Below are 23,390 nucleotides of genomic sequence, written 5' to 3'. Positions count from 1 at the left end.
ACATTCATGAACCACAAATTCAAAAGACATATGCACTGTTTAAGCATACATTCAGAAAACAAAAATATTGCCACCACATCAAAATAATTAAACTGTTATAAAATTCAAAATTCATGCAATTCTTTTCTTTTTCAATTAAGCACGTTTTTTTTTTCAAGAAAGGTGATGGATTCATAGGACATTCATAACTTTAAGGCATAGACACTAAGACACTAATGATCACAAGACACAAACATAGATAAATATAAGCAATAATTTTCGAAAAACAGACAAATAAAGAACAAGGAAATTAAGGAACGGGTCCACCTTAGTGATGGCGGCTCTTTCTTCCTCTTGAAGGTCCTATGGAGTGCTTGAACTCCTCAATGTCTCTTCCTTGTCTTTGTTGCTCCTCTCTCATGATTCTTTGATCTTCTCTAATTTCATGGAGGATGATGGAGTGTTCTTGATGCTCCACCCTTAGTTGTCCCATGTTGGAACTCAATTCTCCTAGGGAGGTGTTTAGTTGCTCCCAATAGTTTTGTGGAGGAAAGTGCATCCCTTGAGGAATCTCAGGGATCTCATGATGAGTGGTGAAGAGAAAGATGGGATTTGATAGGTGAAGGGTGTTTGGGGAAGAGGTGTTGAGGTGATTGGTGAGTGGGGGAAGAAGAGAGAGAGTGGTGGGGTAGGTGGGGATCCTGTGGGGTCCACAGATCTTGAGGTGTCAAGAAAAAGTCATCCCTGCACCAAATGGCAAGCAAAATTGCGTTTTTAGCCATTTCTGGCGTTAAACGCCGGGCTGGTGCCCATTTCTGGCGTTTAACGCCAGCTTCTTGCCCTTTTCTGGCGTTTAACGCCAGTCTGGTGCCTCTTTCTGGCGTTAAACGCCCAGAATTGTGCCAGACTGGGCGTTAAACGCCCATCTGCTAACCTTACTGGCGTTTAAATGCCAGTAGGTGCGTCCTCCAGGGTGTGCTGTTTTTCTTCCTGTTTTTCATTCTGTTTTTGCTCTTTTCATTGATTTTGTGACTTCTCATGATCATCAACCTACAAAAAACATAAAATAACAAAAGAAAATAGTTAATTATAAAACATTGGGTTGCCTCCCAACAAGCGCTTCTTTAATGTCATTAGCTTGACAGAGGACTCTCATGGAGCCTCAGAAATGCTCAGAGCTATGTTGGAACCTCCTAACACCAAACTTAGAGTTTGAATGTGGGGGTTCAACACCAAACTTAGAAGTTGGTTGTGGCCTCCCAACACCAAACTTAGAGTTTGACTGTGGGGGCTCTGTTTGGCTCTGTTTTGAGGGAAGCTCTTCATGCTTCCTCTCCATGATGATAGAGGGATATCCTTGAGCCTTAAACACCAAGGATTCTTCATTCACTTGAATGATCAACTCTCCTCTATCAACATCAATCACAGCCTTTGCTGTGGCTAGGAAGGGTCTGCCAAGGATGATGGATTCATCCATGCACTTCCCAGTCTCTAGGACTATGAAATCAGTAGGGATGTAATGGTCTTCAACTTTTACCAAAACATCCTCTACAAGTCCATAGGCTTGTTTTCTTGAGTTGTCTGCCATCTCTAGTGAGATTTTTGCAGCTTGCACCTCAAAGATCCCTAGCTTCTCCATTACAGAGAGAGGCATGAGGTTTACACTTGACCCTAAGTCATACAAGGCCTTCTTGAAGGTCATGGTGCCTATGGTACAAGGTATTGAAAACTTCCCAGGGTCCGGTCTCTTTTGAGGCAGTTTCTGCCTAGACAAGTCATCCAGTTCTTTGGTGAGCAAAGGGGGTTCATCCTCCCAAGTCTCATTTCCAAATAACTTGTCATTCATCTTCATGATTGCTCCAAGGTATTTAGCAACTTGCTCTTCAGTGACATACTCATCCTCTTCAGAGGAAGAATACTCATCAGAGCTCATGAATGGCAGAAGTAAGTTCAATGGAATCTCTATGGTCTCATTTTGAGCCTCAGATTCCCATGGTTCCTCATTGGGGAACTCATTGGAGGTCTGAGGTCTTCCTTAGTAGCATTCACTGCCTCTTCTTCCTCCCAAAATTCGGCCATGTTGATGGCTTTGCACTCTCCTTTTGGATTTTCTTCTGTATTGCTTGGGAGAGTACTAGGAGGGAGTTCAGTAATTTTCTTGCTCAGCTGACCCACTTGTGCCTCCAAATTTCTAATGGAGGATCTTGTTTCAGTCATGAAACTTTGAGTGGTTTTGATCAGATCAGAGACCATGGTTGCTAAGTCAGAGGTATTCTGCTTAGAACTCTCTGTCTGTTGCTGAGAAGATGATGGAAAAGGCTTGCTATTGCTAAACCTGTTTCTTCCACCATTATTGTTGTTGAAACCTTGTTGAGGTCTCTGTTGATCCTTCCATGAAAAATTTGGATGATTTCTCCATGAAGGATTATAGGTGTTTCCATAGGGTTCTCCCATGTAATTCACCTCTTCCATTGAAGGGTTCTCAGGATCATAAGCTTCTTCCTCAGATGAAGCTTCCTTAGTACTGCTTGGTGCATTTTGCATTCCAGACAGACTTTGAAAAATCATATTGACTTGTTGAGTCAATATTTTGTTCTGAGCCAATATGGCATTCAGAGTGTCAATCTCAATAACTCCTTTCTTCTGACTAGTCCCATTGTTCACAGGATTCCTTTCAGAAGTGTACATGAATTGGTTATTTGCAACCATTTCAATCAGCTCTTGAGCTTCTGTAGGCGTCTTCTTCAGATGAAGAGAGCCTCCAGCAGAGCTATCCAAAGACATTTTGGATAGTTCAGAGAGACCATCATAGAAAATACCTATCATGCTCCATTCAGAAAGCATATCAGAAGGACACTTTCTGATTAATTGTTTGTATCTTTCCCAAGCTTCATAGAGGGATTCTCCTTCCTTCTGTCTGAAGGTTTGGACTTCCACTCTAAGCTTACTCAATTTTTGAGGTGGAAAGAACTTTGCCAAGAAGGCATTGACTAGCTTTTCCCAAGAGTCCAGGCTTTCTTTAGGTTGAGAGTCCAACCATGTCCTAGCTCTGTCTCTTACAGCAAAAGGGAATAGCATAAGTCTGTAGACCTCAGGGTCAACCCCATTAGTCTTGACAGTGTCACAGATTTGCAAGAATTCAGCCAAAAACTGATGAGGATCTTCCAATGGAAGTCCATGGAACTTGCAATTCTGTTGCATTAGAGAAACTAATTGAGGCTTAAGCTCAAAGTTGTTTGCTCCAATGGCAGGGATAGAGATGCTTCTCCCATAGAAGTCGGGAGTAGGTGCAGTAAAGTCACCCAGCACCTTCCTTGCATTGTTAGCATTGTTGTTGTTTTCGGCTGCCATGAGTTCTTCTTCTTTGAAGAATTCGGTTAGGTCCTCTACAGAGAATTGTGCCTTAGCTTCTCTTAGCTTTCGCTTCAAGGTCCTTTCAGGTTCAGGGTCAGCCTCAACAAGAATGCTTTTGTCTCTGCTCCTGCTCATAAGAAAGAGAAGAGAACAAGGAAATATGGAATCCTCTATGTCACAGTATAGAGATTCCTTGAGGTGTCAGAGGAAAAGAAAATGGAAGGCAGAAGTAGAAAATTCGAACTTGTCAAAGAGGATGGAGTTCGAATTTTGCATCAAGGAATAGTGTTAGTCCATAAATAGAAGGATGTGAGAAGAAGGGAAGCAATTTTCGAAAATTAAGTAAAATATTTTGAAAACATTTTGAAAAACACTTATTTGATTTTCGAAAACCAAGAGTGGAAAAGAAATCAAGTGATTTTTGAAAAAGATTTTGAAATTAGAAATCAAAAAGATTTGATTGAAAACTATTTTGAAAAAGATGTGGTTAAGAAGATACGATTAGTTTTAAAAAATGTGATTGAGAAGATATGATTTGAAAAATATTTTTAAAAAGATTTGATTTTAAAAATTAATGACTTGGCTATCAAGAAAAGATATGATTCAAACATTAAACCTTCCTCAACAGAAAAGGCAACATGCTTGAAATGTTGAATCAAATCATTAATTGATAGCAAGTATCTTTGAAAAAGGAAGGAAATTGATTTTGAAAAAGATTTGATTGAAAAGATATGATTTGAAAAAGATTTGATTTTGAAAAACTTTGAAAACCTGAAAAAAAAATTGCATTGAAAACATAATCTTCCCTCTTGTGCCATCCTGGCGTTAAACGCCCAGAATGGTGCACATTCTGGCGTTTAACGCCCAAAACACTACCTTTTTGGGCGTTAAACGCCCAACCAGGTACCCTGGCTGGCGTTTAAACGCCAGTCTGTCCTTCTTCACTGGGCGTTTTGAACGCCCAGCTTTTTCTGTGCAATTCCTCTGCAGTATGTTCTGAATCTTCAATTCTCTGTATTATTGACTTGAAAGGACACAAATTAAAAATATTTTTGGATTTTTAATAATGAAGAATAATCAAAATGCAACTAAAATCAAATAATAATGCATGCAAGACACTTAGCAGTTTGTATACTACTGACACTAATGAGAATGCATATGAGACACATAAACACTCAAGTCAAAAGAATTCAAAGATCAGAGTAAGAAATCATCAAGAATTACTTGAAGATCCTTAAGACACATGAATGAATGCATGCAATTGACACCAAACTTAACATGAGACACTAGACTCAAACAAGAAATATTTTTGGATTTTATGATTTTGTAAATTTTTTTTTTGCTTTTTTTTTCGAAAATAAAGTGGAAAAAGGTATCAAAATTCTTAATGAGAATTCTAGGAATCATGCAATGTTAGTCTAAAACTTCAGTCTAAAGGAATTAGACATGGTCAGCCAAGCTTCAGCAGAACATTGCATTCAAGAGCTAAATTGATGAAGATCAATCAGCTTTGGTGATGATAAGAACATCACCTTGAAACACTAGAATTCATTCTTAAGAACTCTGAAGAAAAAAAAATACCTAATCTAAGCAACAAGATGAACCGTCAGTTGTCCAAACTCAACAATCCCCGGCAACGGCGCCAAAAACTTGGTGCACGAAATTGTGATCACTACTTTTCACAACTCAAATAATCCCCGGTGATGAAATCAAAAACTTGGTGTTCAATACCATGGCATAAACACAACTTCGCACAACTAACCAGCAAGTGTACTGGGTCGTCCAAGTAATAAACCTTACGCGAGTAAGGGTCGATCCCACAGCGATTGTTGGTATGAAGCAAGCTATGGTCACCTTGTAAATCTCAGTCAGGCAAACTCAAATGGGTATGGTGATAAACGCATAAAACATAAAGATAAAGATAGAGATACTTATGTAATTCATTGGTAGGAACTTCAGATAAGCGTATGAAGATGCCTTCCCTTCCGTCTCTCTGCTTTCCTACTGTCTTCATCCAATCCTTCTTACTCCTTTCCATGGCAAGCTTAAGCAAGGGTTTCACCGTTGTCAGTGGCTACCTCCCATCCTCTCAATGGAAATGTTCAACGCACCCTGTCACGGCACGGCTATCCATCTGTCGGTTCTCAATCAGGCCAGAATAGAATCCAGTGATTCTTTTGCGTCTGTCACTAACGCCCCGCCCTCAGGAGTTTGAAGCACGTCACAGTCATTCAATCATTGAATCCTACTCAGAATACCACAGACAAGGTTAGACCTTCCAGATTCTCTTGAATGCCGCCATCAGTTCTAGCCTATACCACGAAGACTCTGATCTCACGGAATGGCTGGCTCGTTTGTCAGGCGAGCACTCGGTTGTCAGGCGATCAACCATGCATCGTGTATCAGGAATCCAAGAGATATTCACCCAATCGAAGGTAGAACGGAGGTGGTTGTCAGTCACACGTTCATAGGTGAGAATGATGATGAGTGTCACGGAGAACAAGTGATATCTTAGAACAAGAACAAGCGGAATTGAATAGAAGAACAATAGTAATTGCATTAATACTCGAGGTACAGCAGAGCTCCACACCTTAATCTATGGTGTGTAGAAACTCCACCGTTGAAAATACATAAGAACAAGAGTGATCATTGGCTTCGGTCCCAGAGAGGGAACCAGAAGAACCAAGATCTGATCTAAGAACTAGATGTCCGAAGATTTAAAAATACAATAGTAAAAGGTCCTACTTATAGAAAACTAGTAGCCTAGGGTGTACAGAGATGAGTAAAAGACATAAAAATCCACTTCCGGGCCCACTTGGTGTGTGCTTGGGCTGAGCAATGAAGCATTTTCGTGTAGAGACTCTTCTTGGAGTTAAACGCCAGCTTTTATGCCAGTTTGGGCCTTTAACTCCCACTTTTGTGCTAGTTCCGGCGTTTAACGCTGGAATTCCTAAGGGTGACTTTGTACGCCGATTTGGGCCATCAAATCTTGGGCAAAGTATGGACTATCATATATTGCTGGAAAGTCCAGGATGTCTACTTTCCAACGCCGTTGAGAGCGCGCCAATTGGGCTTCTGTAGCTCCAGAAAATCCACTTCGAGTGCAGGGAGGTCAGAATCCAACAGCATCTGCAGTCCTTTTTGGTCTCTGAATCAGATTTTTGCTCAGGTCCCTCAATTTCAGCCAGAAAATACCTGAAATCACAGAAAAACATACAAACTCATAGTAAAGTCCATAAAAGTGAATTTTAACTAAAGACTAATAAAAATATACTAAAAACTAACTAGATCATACCAAAAATATACTAAAAACAATGCCAAAAAGCGTACAAATTATCCGCTCATCAGCAAGTCTTAATTTCTTTATCATTGATCATTCAAATTTAAAAAAATATCACAATCACCCTAAAAATCAGTGAATTATAACTGACACACAACATATGGTTCTAACCTGAGGTTATGCCTGGCTACACTCGGGAACCGTTAGCAGTTCATGAAATGCCTGGCGTGAAGCAGGCGCACTTGGGCAGCGAGTTCGGCAATGATCCAATTCCCCGCAAGTGAAACATTTTCTCTTCTTTGGTCCCTTTGTTCCATGAGAATCATTTTCTCTGATAGTGCCTTTTGTATGCACATGGGCCGGATCATTTACACCACCACTCCCTCATTGTTAACGTGTGTATTCACATCTGGGCCTATACGCAACCCATTCTTGACCTCTAACATGATAGTATCCTGTGATATATTTTCACTAGAAACTTTGTAGTCCTCGTCTGAAGAACTGAAGATTGATGGTTTAGAAGTTATAGTAAACTCTCGTTGTAAGTATAGATACTAAACCAAGCAATCAACCTTTCTTACAAACGTTTTGGTTGTCACAAGTAACAAACCCTTTTGAAATTGATAACCGAGTATTCAAATCTCGGGTCGTCTTCTCAAGGAATTGCAGGGAGGTATGTTCTTATTATTGGTTATGGGTTTTGCAAATTGGGGTTTTGAAAGTGAGGAACAAGTAAATTAAATGACAGGTAAAATAAATAAATAATTGTAAAATAAACTTTTGGCAAGATATGAAAATTCGGAAGTCCTCTCCTAGTTACTCCTATAAGAATGGAAGTTAATCCAACTTAGTTAACATTTGCGTAAGCAAGGAAAAGTCAAGTGAACTAATTGGTTAGATTTCCCAAGTCCTAGCCAAATCCTAAGGAAAGACTAGAGTTAGTGGAATTCCAGTTAATTAGCCGACATAACAATCAATCATGAATAGTTGATAACTCAAGAGCTTCCAGTTAATCAATTAAAGCCAATAATATAAAAAGTTAAATAAGAATCTTAGATCTGGAATACCTCAAATAACATTCATTCAAAGCAGTAAAATCTAACATGAAAAAGTTCATAAGCCAATTGGGCAACATAAATCAAATACAAATAACAGCATTAAAGTATCTCAAAGTAGAAGAGAAATCAAAATAAGAAAATATTGAACCTGATATGAAGATGAGATAAATCCTAATCCTAAATTAAATTCTAATCCTAATCCTAAGAGAGAGGAGAGAGCCCCCCTCTCTAAAAACTACATCTAAAACCTAAAATTGTGAATTATGAAAGTACGATTATGAATGGATGCATTCCCCCACTTTATAGGCTCTAATATGTGTTCCCTGGGCCGAAAACTGGGTCAAAAACAGCCCAAAAATTGCTGATTGTGAAATTTGGTCGGTACAGGTCGCGGAAAAGTGACGCGGAGGCGTCATCCACGCGTCCGCGCGGAATGAGATTCGCAGATGCAACGCGTCTGTGTGGATTGCGCATTTGCGTCGCCTATCTGTACGGCCACTATGGCAAATTATATATCAAATCGAAGCTCTGGACGTTAGCTTTCTAATGCAAGTGAAACTGAATCATTTGGATCTATGTAGCTCAAGTTATGATCGTTTTAGTGCGAGAGGGTCAGGTTGACAGCTTTGCAGTTCCTTCAACTTCTTGTATTCCTTCCACTTTTGCATACTTCCTTTCCATCCTCTAAGCCATTCCTGCCCTGTAATTCTTGAAATCACTTAACACACATATCAAGGCATCTAGTGGTAATAAGAGAGGATTAAAATAAAAGGAAATAAAAGCCAAAGAAGCATATTTTCAATCATAGCACATAATCAGGAAGGAAAATATAAAACATGCAAATCATATGAATAAGTGGGTAAAGAGTTGATAAAATCCACTCAATTAAGCACAAGATAAATCATAAAATAGTAGTTTATCAACCTCCCCACACTTAAACATTAGCATGTCCTCATGTTAAGCTCAAGAGAAGCTATAAAGAAGTGAAGATGAATGATAGAGTGTATGCAATGCAACCTATCTATGTGAATGCAACTACATGCAAAATGTTTCTACCTACTTGGTTAAAAGCAAACAAGTTCTTCAAGACAAATATAAATCAAATTCCACTAATTCAAATTACACAATAAAAGACAAATAAGCTTGTAAGAAGATAGCTCATGAAAGCAGGGAACATAGAATCAAGCATTGAACCCTCATTGATAGTGTATATCACTCTAGTCTCTCAAGTGTATAGGGTAATTGGTGCACGAAATTGTGATCACTACTTTTCACAAATCAATTAATCCCCGGTGATGAACCCAAAAACTTGGTGTTCAATACCATGGCATAAACACAACTTCGCACAACTAACCAGCAAGTGTACTGGGTCGTCCAAGTAATAAACCTTACGCAAGTAAGGGTCGATCCCACAGAGATTGTTGGTATGAAGCAAGCTATGGTCACCTTGTAAATCTTAGTCAGGCAAACTCAAATGGATATGGGTGATATACGAATAAAACATAAAGATAAAGATAGAGATACTTATGTAATTCATTGGTGGGAGTTTCAGATAAGCGTATGAAGATGCTTGGTCCCTTCCGTCTCTCTGCTTTCCTACTGTCTTCCTCCAATCCTTCTTACTCCTTTCCATGGCAAGCTTATGCAAGGATTTCACCGTTGTCAGTGGCTACCTCCCATCCTCTCAGTGGAAATGTTCAACGCACCCTGTCATGGCACGGCTATCCATCCGTCGGTTCTCAATCAGGCCGGAATAGAATCCAGTGATTCTTTTGCGTCTGTCACTAACGCCCCGCCTTCAGGAGTTTGAAGCTCGTCACAGTCATTCAATCATTGAATCCTACTCAGAATACCACAGACAAGGTTAGACCTTCCGGATTCTCTTGAATGCCGCCATCAGTTCTAGCGTATACCACGAAGACTCTGATCTCACGGAATGGCTGGCTCAGTTGTCAGGCAAGCACTCGGTTGTCAGGCGATCAACCATGCATCGTGTATCAGGAATCCAAGAGATATCCACCCAATCTAAGGTAGAACGGAGGTGGTTGTCAGTCACACGTTCATAGGTGAGAATGATGATGAGTGTCACGGATCATCACATTCATCAAGTTGAAGAACAAGTGGTATCTTAGAACAAGAACAAGCGGAATTGAATTGAAGAACAATAGTAATTGCATTAATACTCGAGGTACAGCAGAGCTCCACACCTTAATCTATGGTGTGTAGAAACTCCACCGTTGAAAATACATAAGTACAAGGTCTAGGCATGGCCGTGAGGCCAGCCTCCCCAAAACATGATCAAGAGATCTAAAGTGATCAAAAGATTTTAATACAATAGTAAAAGGTCCTAGTTATAGAGAACTAGTAGCCTAGGGTGTACAGAGATGAGTAAATGACATAAAAATCCACTTCCGGGCCCACTGGTGTGTGCTTGGGCTGAGCATTGAAGCATTTTCGTGTAGAGACTCTTCTTGGAGTTAAACGCCAGCTTTTATGCCAGTTTGGGCTTTTAACTCCCATCCTTGTGCCAATTCCGGCGTTTAACGCTGGGAATTCTGAGGGTGACTTTGAACGCCGGTTTGGGCCATCAAATCTTGGGCAAAGTATAAACCATCATATATTGCTGGAAACCCCAGGATGTATACTTTCCAACGCCGTTGAGAGCGCGCCAATTGGGCTTCTGTAGCTCCAGAAAATCCACTTCGAGTGCAGGGAGGTCAGAATCCAACAGCATCTGCAGTCCTTTTTAGTCTCTGAATCAGATTTTTGCTCAGGTCCCTCAATTTCAGCCAGAAAATACCTGAAATCACAGAAAAACACACAAACTCATAGTAAAGTCCAGAAAAGTGAATTTTAACTAAAAACTAATAAAAATATACTAAAAACTAACTAGATCATACTAAAAACATACTAAAAACAATGCCAAAAAGCGTACAAATTATCCGCTCATCACAACACCAAACTTAAATTGTTGCTTGTCCTCAAGCAACTGAAAATCAAATAAGATAAAAAGAAGAGAATATGCAATGAATTCCAAAAGCATCTATGAAGATCAGCATCAATTAGATGAGCGGGGCTTGTAGCTTTTTGCCTCTGAACAGTTTTGGCATCTCACTCTATCCTTTGAAATTCAGAATGATTGGCTTCTTTAGGAACTCAGAATCCAGATAGTGTCATTGATTCTCCTAGTTAAGTATGATGATTCTTGAACATAGCTACTTATTGAGTCTTGGCCGTGGCCCAAAGCACTCTGTCTTCCAGTATTACCACCGGATACATACATGCCACAGACACATAATTGGGTGAACCTTTTCAGATTGTGACTCAGCTTTGCTAGAGTCCCCAATTAGAGGTGTCCAGGGTTCTTAAGCACACTCTTTTTGCCTTGGATCACAACTTTATTTCTTTCTTTTTCTTTCTTTTTCTCTTTCTTTTTCTCTTTCTTTTTTTCTTTTTCTTTCTCTCTTTTTTTTTCGAATTTTTTTTTTGTATTCACTGCTTTTTTTCTTGCTTCAAGAATCATTTTTATGATTTTTCAGATCCTCAGTAACATGTCTCCTTTTTCATCATTCTTTCAAGAGCCAACATTCATGAACCACAAATTCAAAAGACATATGCACTGTTTAAGCATACATTCAGAAAACAAAAGTGTTGCCACCACATCAAAATAATTAAACTGTTATAAAATTCAAAATTCATGCAATTCTTCTCTTTTTCAATTAAGAACATTTTTTTTAAGAGAGGTGATGGATTCATAGGACATTCATAACTTTAAGGCATAGAAACTAAGACACTAATGATCACAAGACACAAACATAGATAAACATAAGCACTAAAATTCGAAAAACAGGAAAATAAAGAACAAGGAAATTAAAGAACGGGTCCACCTTAGTGATGGCGGCTTGTTCTTCCTCTTGAAGATCCTATGGAGTGCTTGAGCTCCTCAATGTCTCTTCCTTGTCTTTGTTGCTCCTCTCTCATGATTCTTTGATCTTCTCTAATTTCATGGAGGAAAATGGAATGTTCTTGGTGCTCCACCCTTAGTTGTCCCATGTTGGAACTCAATTCTCCTAGGGAGGTGTTTAGTTGCTCCCAATAGTTTTGTGGAGGAAAGTGCATCCCTTGAGGAATCTCAGGAATTTCATGATGAGTGGGATCTCTTGTGTGCTCCATCCTTTTCTTAGTGATGGGCTTGTCCTCATCAATGGGGATGTCTCCCTCTATGTCAACTCCAACTGAATAACAGAGGTGACAAATGAGATGAGGAAAGGCTAACCTTGCCAAAGTAGAGGACTTGTCCGCCACCTTATAAAGTTCTTGAGCTATAACCTCATGAACTTCTATTTCTTCTCCAATCATGATGCTATGAATCATGATAGCCTGGTCTATAGTATCTTCGGACCGGTTGCTAGTGGGAATGATTGAGCGTTGGATGAAATCCAACCATCCCCTAGCCACGGGTTTGAGGTCATGCCTTCTCAGTTGAACCGGCTTTCCTCTTGAATCTCTCTTCCATTGGGCGCCCTCTTCACAAATGTCTATGAGGACTTGGTCCAACCTTTGATCAAAGTTGACCCTTCTAGTGTAAGGATGTTCATCTCCTTGCATCATGGGCAAGTTGAATGCCAACCTTACATTTTCCGGACTAAAATCCAAGTATTTCCCCCGAACCATAGTAAGCCAATTCTTTGGATCCGGGTTCACACTTTGGTCATGGTTCTTGGTGATCCATGCATTGGCATAGAACTCTTGAACCATTAAGATTCCGACTTGTTGAATGGGGTTGGTAAGAACTTCCCAACCTCTTCTTCGGATCTCATGTCGGATCTCCGGATATTCACTCTTTTTGAGTGAGAAAGGGACCTCGGGGATCACCTTCTTCAAGGCCACAACTTCATAGAAGTGGTCTTGATGCACCCTTGATATGAATCTCTCCATCTCCCATGACTCGGAGGTAGAAGCTTTTGCTTTCCCTTTCCTCTTTCTGGAGGTTTCTCCAGCCTTGGATGCCATAAATGGTTATGGAAAAACAAAAAGCAATGCTTTTACCACACCAAACTTAAAAGGTTTGCTCGTCCTCGAGCAAAAGAAGAAAGAAGAGAGTAGAAGAAGAAGAAATGAGGGAGATAGAGATGGCTTTGTGTTCGGCCAAAAAGGGGGAGAAGTGGTGTTTAGGTTGTGTGAAAATGAAGGAGTGAAGATGGGTTTATATAGGAGTGGGGGGCTCATGGTTCGGTCATGTATGGGTGGGTTTGGGAGGGAAAATGGTTTGAATTTGAAGGGTGAGGTAGGTGGGGTTTTATGAAGGGTGGATGTGAGTGGAGAAGAGAAAGATGGGATTTGATAGGTGAAGGGTTTTTGGGGAAGAGGTGTTGAGGTGATTGGTGAATGGGTGAAGAAGAGAGAGAGTGGTAGGGTTGGTGGAGATCCTGTGGGGTCCACAGATCTTGAGGTGTCAAGGAAAAGTCATCCCTGCACCAAATGGCATGCAAAAATGCATTTTTAGCCAATTCTGGCGTTAAACGCCGGGCTGGTGCCCATTTCTGGCATTTAACGCCAAGTGCTTGCCCTTTTCTGGCGTTTAACGCCAGTCTGGTGCCCCTTTCTGGTGTTAAACACCCAGAATGGTGCCAGACTGGGCGTTAAACGCCCATCTGCTAGCCTTACTGGCGTTTAAACGCCAGTAGGTTCTTCCTCCAGGGTGTGCTGTTTTTCTTCCTGTTTTTCTTTCTGTTTTTGCTTTTTCCATTGATTTTGTGACTTCTCATGATCATCAACCTACAAAAAACATAAAATAACAAAAGAAAATAGATAAAATATAACATTGGGTTGCCTCCCAACAAGCGCTTCTTTAATGTCAGTAGCTTGACAGAGGACTCTCATGGAGCCTCACAGGTGCTCAGAGCAATGTTGGAACCTCCCAACACCAAACTTAGAGTTTGAATGTGGGGGTTCAACACCAAACTTAGAAGTTGGTTGTGGCCTCCCAACACCAAACTTAGAGTTTGACTGTGGGGGCTCTGTTTGGCTCTGTTTTGAGAGAAGCTCTTCATGCTTCCTCTCTATGGTGACAGAGGGATATCCTTGAGCCTCAAACACAAAGGATTGTCCATTCACTTGAATGATCAATTCTCCTCTATCCACATCAATCACAGTCTTTGCTGTGGCTAGGAAGGGTCTGCCAAGGATGATGGATTCATCCATGCATTTTCCAGTCTCAAGAACTATGAAATCAGCAGGGATGTAATGGTCTTCAACTTTTACCAGAACATCCTCTACAAGTCCATAGGCTTGTTTTCTTGAGTTGTCTGCCATCTCTAGTGAGATTTTTGCAGCTTGCACCTCAAAGATCCCTAGCTTCTCCATTACAGAGAGAGGCATGAGGTTTACACTTGACCCTAGGTCACACAAGGCCTTCTTGAAGGTCATGGTGCCAATGGTACAAGGTATTGAAAACTTCTCAGGATCCTGTCTCTTTTGAGGTAGTTTCTCCCTAGACAAGTCATCTAATTCTTTGGTGAGCAAAGGGGGTTCATCCTCCCAAGTCTCATTACCAAATAACTTGTCATTCAGCTTCATGATTGCTCCAAGGTATTTAGCAACTTGCTCTTCAGTGACATACTCATCCTCTTCAGAAGAAGAATACTCATCAGAGCTCATGAATGGCAGAAGTAAGTCCAATGGAATCTCTATGGTCTCATTTTGAACCTCAGATTCCCATGGTTCCTCATTGGGGAACTCATTGGAGGCCAGTGGACGTCCATTGAGGTCTTCCTCAGTGGCGTTCACTGCCTCTTCCTCCTCTCCAAATTCGGCCATGTTGATGGCTTTGCACTCTCCTTTTGGATTTTCTTCTATATTGCATGGAAGAGTACTAGGAGGGAGATCAGTAATTTTCTTGCTCAGCTGACCCACTTGTGCCTCCAAATTTCTAATGGAGGACCTTGTTTCAGTCATGAAACTTTGAGTGGTTTTGATTAGATCAGAGACCATGGTTACTAAGTCAGAGTGGTTCTGCTTAGAACTCTCTGTCTGTTGCTGAGAAGATGATGGAAAAGGCTTGCTATTGCTAAACCTGTTTCTTCCACCATTATTATTGTTGAAACCTTGTTGAGGTCTCTGTTGATCCTTCCATGAGAGATTTGGATGATTTCTCCATGAAGGATTATAGGTGTTTCCATAGGGTTCTCCCATGTAATTCACCTCTTCCATTAAAGGGTTCTCAGGATCATAAGCTTCTTCAGATGAAGCCTCCTTAGTACTACCTGGTGCATTTTGCATTCCAGACAGACTTTGAGAAATCAAATTGACTTGCTGAGTCAATATTTTGTTCTGAGCCAATATGGCATTCAGAGTGTCAATCTCAAGAACTCCTTTCTTCTGATTTGTCCCATTGTTCACAGGATTCCTTTCAGAAGTGTACATGAATTGGTTATTTGCAACCATTTCAATTAGTTCTTGAGCTTCTGTGGGCGTCTTCTTCAGATGAAGAGATCCTCCAGCAGAGCTATCCAAAGACATCTTGGACAGTTCAGACAGACCATCATAGAAAATACCTATGATGCTCCATTCAGAAAGCATGTCAGATGGACACTTTCTGATTAATTGTTTGTATCTTTCCCAAGCTTCATAGAGAGATTCTCCTTCCTTCTGTCTGAAGGTTTGGACTTCCACTCTAAGCTTACTCAATTTTTGAGGTGGAAAGAACTTTGCCAAGAAGGCATTGACTAGCTTTTCCCAAGAGTTCAGGCTTTCTTTAGGTTGTGAGTCCAACCATGTCCTAGCTCTGTCTCTTACAGCAAAAGGCAATAGCATAAGTCTGTAGACCTCAGGGTCAACCCCATTAGTCTTGACAGTGTCACAAATTTGCAAGAATTCAGCTAAAAACTGATGAGGATCTTCCAATGGAAGTCCATGGAACTTGCAATTCTGTTGCATTAGAGAAACTAATTGAGGCTTAAGCTCAAAGTTGTTTGCTCCAATGGCAGGGATAGAGATGCTTCTCCCATAGAAGTCGGGAGTAGGTGCAGTAAAGTCACCCAGCACCTTCCTTGCATTGTTGGCATTGTTGTTGTTTTCGGCTGCCATGGGTTCTTCTTCTTTGAAGATTTCTGTTAGGTCCTCTACAGAGAGTTGTGCCTTAGCTTCTCTTAGCTTTCGCTTCAAGGTCCTTTCAGGTTCAGGATCAGCCTCAACAAGAATGCTTTTGTCTTTGCTCCTGCTCATAAGAAAGAGAAGAGAACAAGAAAATGTAGAATCCTCTATGTCACAGTATAGAGATTCCTTGAGGTGTCAGAGAAAAAGAAAAATGGAAGGCAGATGTAGAAAATTCGAACTTATCAAAGAAGATGGAGTTCAAATTTTGCATCAAGGAATAGTGTTAGTCCATAAATAGAAGGATGTGAAAAGAAGGGAAGTAATTTTCGAAAATTGAGTAGAAGATTTTGAAAACATTTTGAAAAACACTACTTGATTTTCGAAAATAAAAGTGAAAAAGAAATCAAGTGATTTTTGAAAAAGATTTTGAAATTAGAAATAAAAAAGATTTGATTGAAATTTATTTTGAAAAAGATATGATTAAGAAGATATGATTGGTTTTAAAAAAAATGTGATTGAGAAGATATGATTTGAAAAACATTTTAAAAAGATTTAATTTTGAAAATTAATGACTTGGCTATCAAGAAACGATATGATTCAAACATTAAACCTTTCTCAACAGAAAAGGCAACATACTTGAAATGTTGAATCAAATCATTAATTGATAGCAAATATCCTTAAAAATAGAAAGAAATTGATTTTGAAAGAGATTTGATTGAAAAGATTGATTTGAAAAAGATTTGATTTTTGAAAAATTTTGAAAACTTGAAAAAATTTGATTTGAAACAAAATCTTCCCTCTTGTGCCATCCTGGTGTTAAACGCCAAGAATGGTGCACATTCTGGCGTTTAACGCCCAAAACTCTACCCTTTGGGGCGTTAAACGCCCAGTCAGGCACCCTGGCTGGCGTTTAAACGCCAGTCTGTCTTCTTTACTGGGCATTTTGAACGCCCAGCTTTTTCTGTGTAATTCCTCTGCAGTATGTTCTGAATCTTCAATTCTCTGTATTATTGACTTGAAAAGACACAAATAAAAAATATTTTTGGATTTTATTATTTTGTACTTTTTTTTGTGTTTTTCGAAAATTAAGTGGAAAAAGAAAATAAAGGTATCAAAATTCTTAATGAGAATTCCAGGAATCATGCAATGTTTAGTCTAAGACTCCGGTCCAGGAATTAGACATGGCTTCACAGCCAGCCAAGCTTTCAAAGAAAGCTTCGGTCCAAAACACTAGACATGGCCAATGGCCAGCCAAGCCTTAGCAGATCACTGCTCCAACAGCAAGATTGATAGAAATCAACATGCTCTTGTGATGATAAGTTGAAACCTCGGTCCAATGAAATTAGACATGGCTTCACAGCCAGCCAGACTTCAACAAATCATCATGAAACTCTAGAATTCGTCTTCAAGAATTCTGAAGAAAAAATACCTAATCTAAGCAACAAGATGAACCTTCAGTTGTCCATACTCGAACAATCCCCGGCAACGGCGCCAAAAACTTGGTGCACGAAATTGTGATCACTACTTTTCACAAATCAATTAATCCCCGATGATGAACCCAAAAACTTGGTGTTCAATACCATGGCATAAACACAACTTCGCACAACTAACCAGCAAGTGTACTGGGTCGTCCAAGTAATAAACCTTACGCAAGTAAGGGTCGATCCCACAGAGATTGTTGGTATGAAGCAAGCTATGGTCACCTTGTAAATCTTAGTCAGGCAAACTCAAATGGATATGGGTGATATACGAATAAAACATAAAGATAAAGATAGAGATACTTATGTCATTCATTGGTGGGAGTTTCAGATAAGCGTATGAAGATGCTTGGTCCCTTCTGTCTCTCTGCTTTCCTACTGTCTTTTTCCAATCCTTCTTACTCCTTTCCATGGCAAGCTTATGCAAGGGTTTCACCGTTGTCAGTGGCTACCTCCCATCCTCTCAGTGGAAATGTTCAACGCACCCTGTCACAACATGGCTATCCATCTGTCGGTTCTCAATCAGGCCGGAATAGAATCCAGTGATTCTTTTGCGTCTGTCACTAACGCCCCGCCTTCAGGAGTTTGAAGCTCGTCACAGTCATTCAATCATTGAATCCTACTCAGAATACCACAGACAAGGTTAGACCTTCCAGATTCTCTTGAATGCCGCCATCAGTTCTAGCCTATACCACGAAGACTCTGATCTCATGGAATGGCTGGCTCGGTTGTCAGGCGAGCACTCGGTTGTCAGGCGATCAACCATGCATCGTGTATCAGGAATCCAAGAGATATCCACCCAATCTAAGGTAGAACGGAGGTGGTTGTCAGTCACACGTTCATAGGTGAGAATGATGATGAGTGTCACGGATCATCACATTCATCAAGTTGAAGAACAAGTGGTATCTTAGAACAAGAACAAGCGGAATTGAATTGAAGAACAATAGTAATTGCATTAATACTCGAGGTACAGCAGAGCTCCACACCTTAATCTATGGTGTGTAGAAACTCCACCGTTGAAAATACATAAGTACAAGGTCTAGGCATGGCCGTGAGGCCAGCCTCCCAAAAACATGATCAAGAGATCTAAAGTGATCAAAAGATGAAAATACAATAGTAAAAGGTCCTACTTATAGAGAACTAGTAGCCTAGGGTGTACAGAGATGAGTAAATGACATAAAAATCCACTTCCGGGCCCACTTGGTGTGTGCTTGGGCTGAGCATTGAAGCATTTTCGTGTAGAGACTCTTCTTGAAGTTAAACGCCAGCTTTGGTGCCAGTTTGGGCGTTTAACTCCCACTTTGGTGCCAGTTCCGGCGTTTAACGCTGGAAATTCTGAGGGTGACTTTGAACGCCGGTTTGGGCCATCAAATCTTGAACAAAGTATGGACTATCATATATTGCTGGAAAGCCCAGGATGTCTACTTTCCAACGCCGTTGAGAGCGCGCCAATTGGGCTTCTGTAGCTCTAGAAAATCCACTTCGAGTGCAGGGAGGTCAGAATCCAACAGCATCTGCAGTCCTTTTTAGTCTCTGAATCAGATTTTTGCTCAGGTCCCTCAATTTCAGCCAGAAAATACCTGAAATCACAGAAAAACACACAAACTCATAGTAAAGTCCAGAAAAGTGAATTTTAACTAAAAACTAATAAAAATATACTAAAAACTAACTAGATCATACTAAAAACATACTAAAAACAATGCCAAAAAGCGTACAAATTATCCGCTCATCACAACACCAAACTTAAATTGTTGCTTGTCCTCAAGCAACTGAAAATCAAATAAGATAAAAAGAAGAGAATATGCAATGAATTCCAAAAGCATCTATGAAGATCAGTATCAATTAGATGAGCGGGGCTTGTAGCTTTTTGCCTCTGAACAGTTTTGGCATCTCACTCTATCCTTTGAAATTCAGAATGATTGGCTTCTTTAGGTACTCAGAATTCAGATAGTGTCATTGATTCTCCTAGTTAAGTATGATGATTCTTGAACATAGCTACTTATTGAGTCTTGGCCGTGGCCCAAAGCACTCTGTCTTCCAGTATTACCACCGGATACATACATGCCACAGACACATAATTGGGTGAATGTTTTCAGATTGTGACTCAGCTTTGCTAGAGTCCCCAATTAGAGGTGTCCAGGGTTCTTAAGCACACTCTTTTTGCCTTGGATCACAACTTTATTTCTTTCTTTTTCTCTTTCTTTTTCTCTTTCTTTTTTTTTCTTTTTCTTTCTCTCTTTTTTTTTGAATTTTTTTTGTATTCACTGCTTTTTTTCTTGCTTCAAGAATCATTTTTATGATTTTTCAGATCCTCAGTAACATGTCTCCTTTTTCATCATTCTTTCAAGAGCCAACATTCATGAACCACAAATTCAAAATACATATGCACTGTTTAAGCATACATTCAGAAAATAAAAGTGTTGCCACCACATCAAAATAATTAAACTGTTATAAAATTCAAAATTCATGCAATTCTTCTCTTTTTCAATTAAGAACATAATTTTTTAAGAGAGGTGATGGATTCATAGGACATTCATAACTTTAAGGCATAGAAACTAAGACACTAATGATCACAAGACACAAACATAGATAAACATAAGCACTAAAATTCGAAAAACAGGAAAATAAAGAACAAGGAAATTAAAGAACGGGTCTACCTTAGTGATGGCGGCTTGTTCTTCCTCTTGAAGATCCTATGGAGTGCTTGAGCTCCTCAATGTCTCTTCCTTGTCTTTGTTGCTCCTCTCTCATGATTCTTTGATCTTCTCTAATTTCATGGAGGAGAATGGAATGTTCTTGGTGCTCCACCCTTAGTTGTCCCATGTTGGAACTCAATTCTCCTAGGGAGGTGTTTAGTTGCTCCCAATAGTTTTGTGGAGGAAAGTGCATCCCTTGAGGAATCTCAGGGATTTCATGATGAGTGGGATCTCTTGTGTGCTCCATCCTTTTCTTAGTGATGGGCTTGTCCTCATCAATGGGGATGTCTCCCTCTATGTCAACTCCAACTAAATAACAGAGGTGACAAATGAGATGAGGAAACGCTAACCTTGCCAAGGTAGAGGACTTGTCCGCCACCTTATAAAGTTCTTGAGCTATAACCTCATGAACTTCTATTTCTTCTCCAATCATGATGCTATGAATCATGATAGCCCGGTCTATAGTTACTTCGGACCGGTTGCTAGTGGGAATGATTGAGCGTTGGATGAACTCCAACCATCCCCTAGCCACGGGTTTGAGGTCATGCCTTCTCAGTTGAACCGGCTTTCCTCTTGAATCTCTCTTCCATTGGGCGCCCTCTTCACAAATGTCTATGAGGACTTGGTCCAACCTTTGATCAAAGTTGACCCTTCTAGTGTAAGGATGTTCATCTCCTTGCATCATGGGCAAGTTGAATGCCAACCTTACATTTTCCGGACTAAAATCCAAGTATTTCCCCCGAACCATAGTAAGCCAATTCTTTGGATCCGGGTTCACACTTTGGTCATGGTTCTTGGTGATCCATGCATTGGCATTAGTAAGTCATTGATTTTTGTTAAAGCTTAACATTGGGGTAATTTTATCCCCTTATTCACTTACTTATTTATTGATTTTTTTTTCTAAAACATAACTTATCAATGCACATGGATTTTTCATTATTTTTTTTCTATTTTGGTTTTTCATGAGTAGGTTCCCAGATTTCCAATATTCAAATAAATTAGAAACATGATACATTCCCTTATTAACCCATGTTCCCACAGTTTCCCCACACTTAGTTAATACACAATCTCTATCTTAAGCCACCAAAGATTCAATTGGGATATTTTAATTTGTTTTTCTGCTTAAGGCTAGTGATGTGGTTATAGAACAGAAGGGGATTAAAAAGCTCAAAGTGGCTAACAAAGGTAATTTAAAGGGTAGGCTTATTTGGGATAAGTGAGCTAAAACAAGTAATGGCCTCAATCATATGCAAGCATGTAAATATACTAAATAATGGACATATAGAATGGAACAAAGCAAGGATTGCAATTTATAGAGAAGAAAACACACAAGAATAAAAATTTATGGTTAAATAATGTAACCATATAAATAAGCTCAAAATCTCACGGGTTGTGTGTTCTTTGGCTCAAAAATCATGTTCCAAATACAACTTCAAACAAATTTAGCACAAATGTTTCAATTTAAATTAATGAAATACTATAAAAATTTGTTGAAAAAGAAAATATTACTTCAACCAAGTAGTAACTAAATGCATAAAATCAAACAAACATGCAATCAAATACGCAAATGCAGCAATGAACAAACAAAGAAAATAGAATATTAGTGTTGAAAGGAAGGTAACTAACCCCTAGAAGTCGGTATCGACCTCCCCACACTTAAAGATTGCACCGTCCTCGGTGCATGCTGAGATGTGCAGGTGGATGGGGGTTGTGGTTTCTCAGCGGGTGCTCTTTTTGTTCCTTTCCTTGCCGGTGGTTTGGGAGTAGCTTTCTCTCTTTACCCTTCTTGGTGGCCATCCTGAAAAGAAAAAAGGAAAGTAACAAGTAAAGCTAGGGGTTCCAGCAAGGAAGAGAACGGGAAAGGTGGTAATCAATGCACAGTAAAGAAGAATGACGTTAACACATGGTCATGACTACATGTGAAAAGTCATCAATGGAAATATAACAAGTGCATATAATAACAATTAAATGCAAGATGTTTATTGGCATGCTGGCAAAAGTATGAGTAGCATAGATCAAGCATTCAATGTTCAAGTTAGATTACCAAGTCTTCCAAACTAACAATATGTTTGTAATGACAATTATAAATAATTAATAAAATATAAAAATGGTTTTGTGAAAAACAGGCATGAAAGTAGGATAACAGAAAAGTAGTGCGTGATGCCATACAGGCTTTTTCACAAACACATAGCATGTATGGTAAATAAGTTATTGAAAGTGTTAAATTGAACATGCAAGAAACCCTATAAAAATAATATATAATTGTCAAACAGTTCCTTTTAATAATTCACAAGCAAAATGTGGAAAATAATGATCCAAATAAATTTCCAACACCAACATAAAAATGCATGAAAATAATAAAAAAAAGAAAGGAGAAGGAAGGAAGAAGAAAGAAGAAAAGATAGAAGAGATTAGGATTAGAGAAGAAAAAAAAAAGATAATTGGCGCTGATCTGGATAAGTTGTGCGGCGCAGGTGACGCGGACGCGTGGTGTACGCGAACGCGTGGGGTGTGATGAATTCAAGTGACGTAGATGCGTGGGGCACGCGGACGTGTAACTCGAATTGTGCTAGTGGCGCGAGGGTAGCCTCGTGCACACACAACTCTCTGTTTAAATGCATTTTTGCCAAAAATCTAGGGTGACGCGGTCGCGTGGTCGACGCGATCGCGTGGATGGCGTAAACTTGAAATCGGCGCGGACGCGTGGGGCACGCGTACGCATGGCAGGGCTTGTGCTTCTAGCACGAATCCAGCCCAATTCTAGCTCAACTTTCGGCCATACACCATTTTTACGTCGATTTCAGGGCACGCGTTTGCGTGGGTGACGCAGACGCGTGGGAGGCATTTTTCCCACATGACGCGGACGCGTCAGCAACGCGGTCGCGTCGGTCAAATTGTGCCAAAGGCGCGCCTCCAGCCATGCTCTCACGTGACTCTCTGTTCAATTTATTTTCTCCCTAATGCACATACGACGCGGACGCGTCGCGTGCGATTTTTTTTTTATGCAGTATGCAGAATGCAAAATGCAATGAATGTCATGCAAAAATTTCAGGTTCAAGCAAAATTCAAAAATATAGTAAAATTAAAACTGAAAAAGGAACGATCATACCATGGTGGGTTGTCTCCCACCTAGCACTTTTAGTTAAAGTCCTTAAGTTGGACATTTGATGAGCTTCCTGTTATGGTGGCTTATGCTTGTACTGATCCAAAAATCTCCACCAATATTTGGAATTCCAACAGCCTCCGAGGTACCAAACTTGGTGCAGAAAGCCTTCAAGCAAGCTAAAGCAAGTGACAAGGCCCCAAGAGTATTGATTTCTAGATTGAATTTCGGGGTCCCAAACCTTGCTTTTGCACCCGTCTTCTTGTTGAGCAATATTGTTCCATCCGGGTGACAAGCAGTCTGAATTCCCACTAAAGCAGCCAAACAACTTCCTAGACCCAGTCA

The 23,390-nt window shown here is 40.0% G+C and overlaps 1 non-coding gene across 1 annotated transcript; it reads left to right on the top strand.

The window, feature by feature from the left end:
* Nucleotides 1–2,817: 2,817 nt before the first annotated feature.
* LOC112719212 (small nucleolar RNA R71) lies at nt 2,818–2,925 on the top strand. Its single transcript, XR_003161523.1, has one exon. It is a non-coding gene; the product is annotated as a small nucleolar RNA R71 (small nucleolar RNA).
* The last annotated feature ends 20,465 nt before the right edge of the window (nt 2,926–23,390 follow it).

This window comes from Arachis hypogaea, chromosome 10 (genome assembly GCF_003086295.3).
Source record: "Arachis hypogaea cultivar Tifrunner chromosome 10, arahy.Tifrunner.gnm2.J5K5, whole genome shotgun sequence".
NCBI classification, from domain to species: Eukaryota; Viridiplantae; Streptophyta; class Magnoliopsida; order Fabales; family Fabaceae; genus Arachis; species Arachis hypogaea.
The sequence above is the reverse complement of the archived record's forward strand: the minus strand, read 5'-3'. Positions and strand labels throughout refer to the sequence as shown.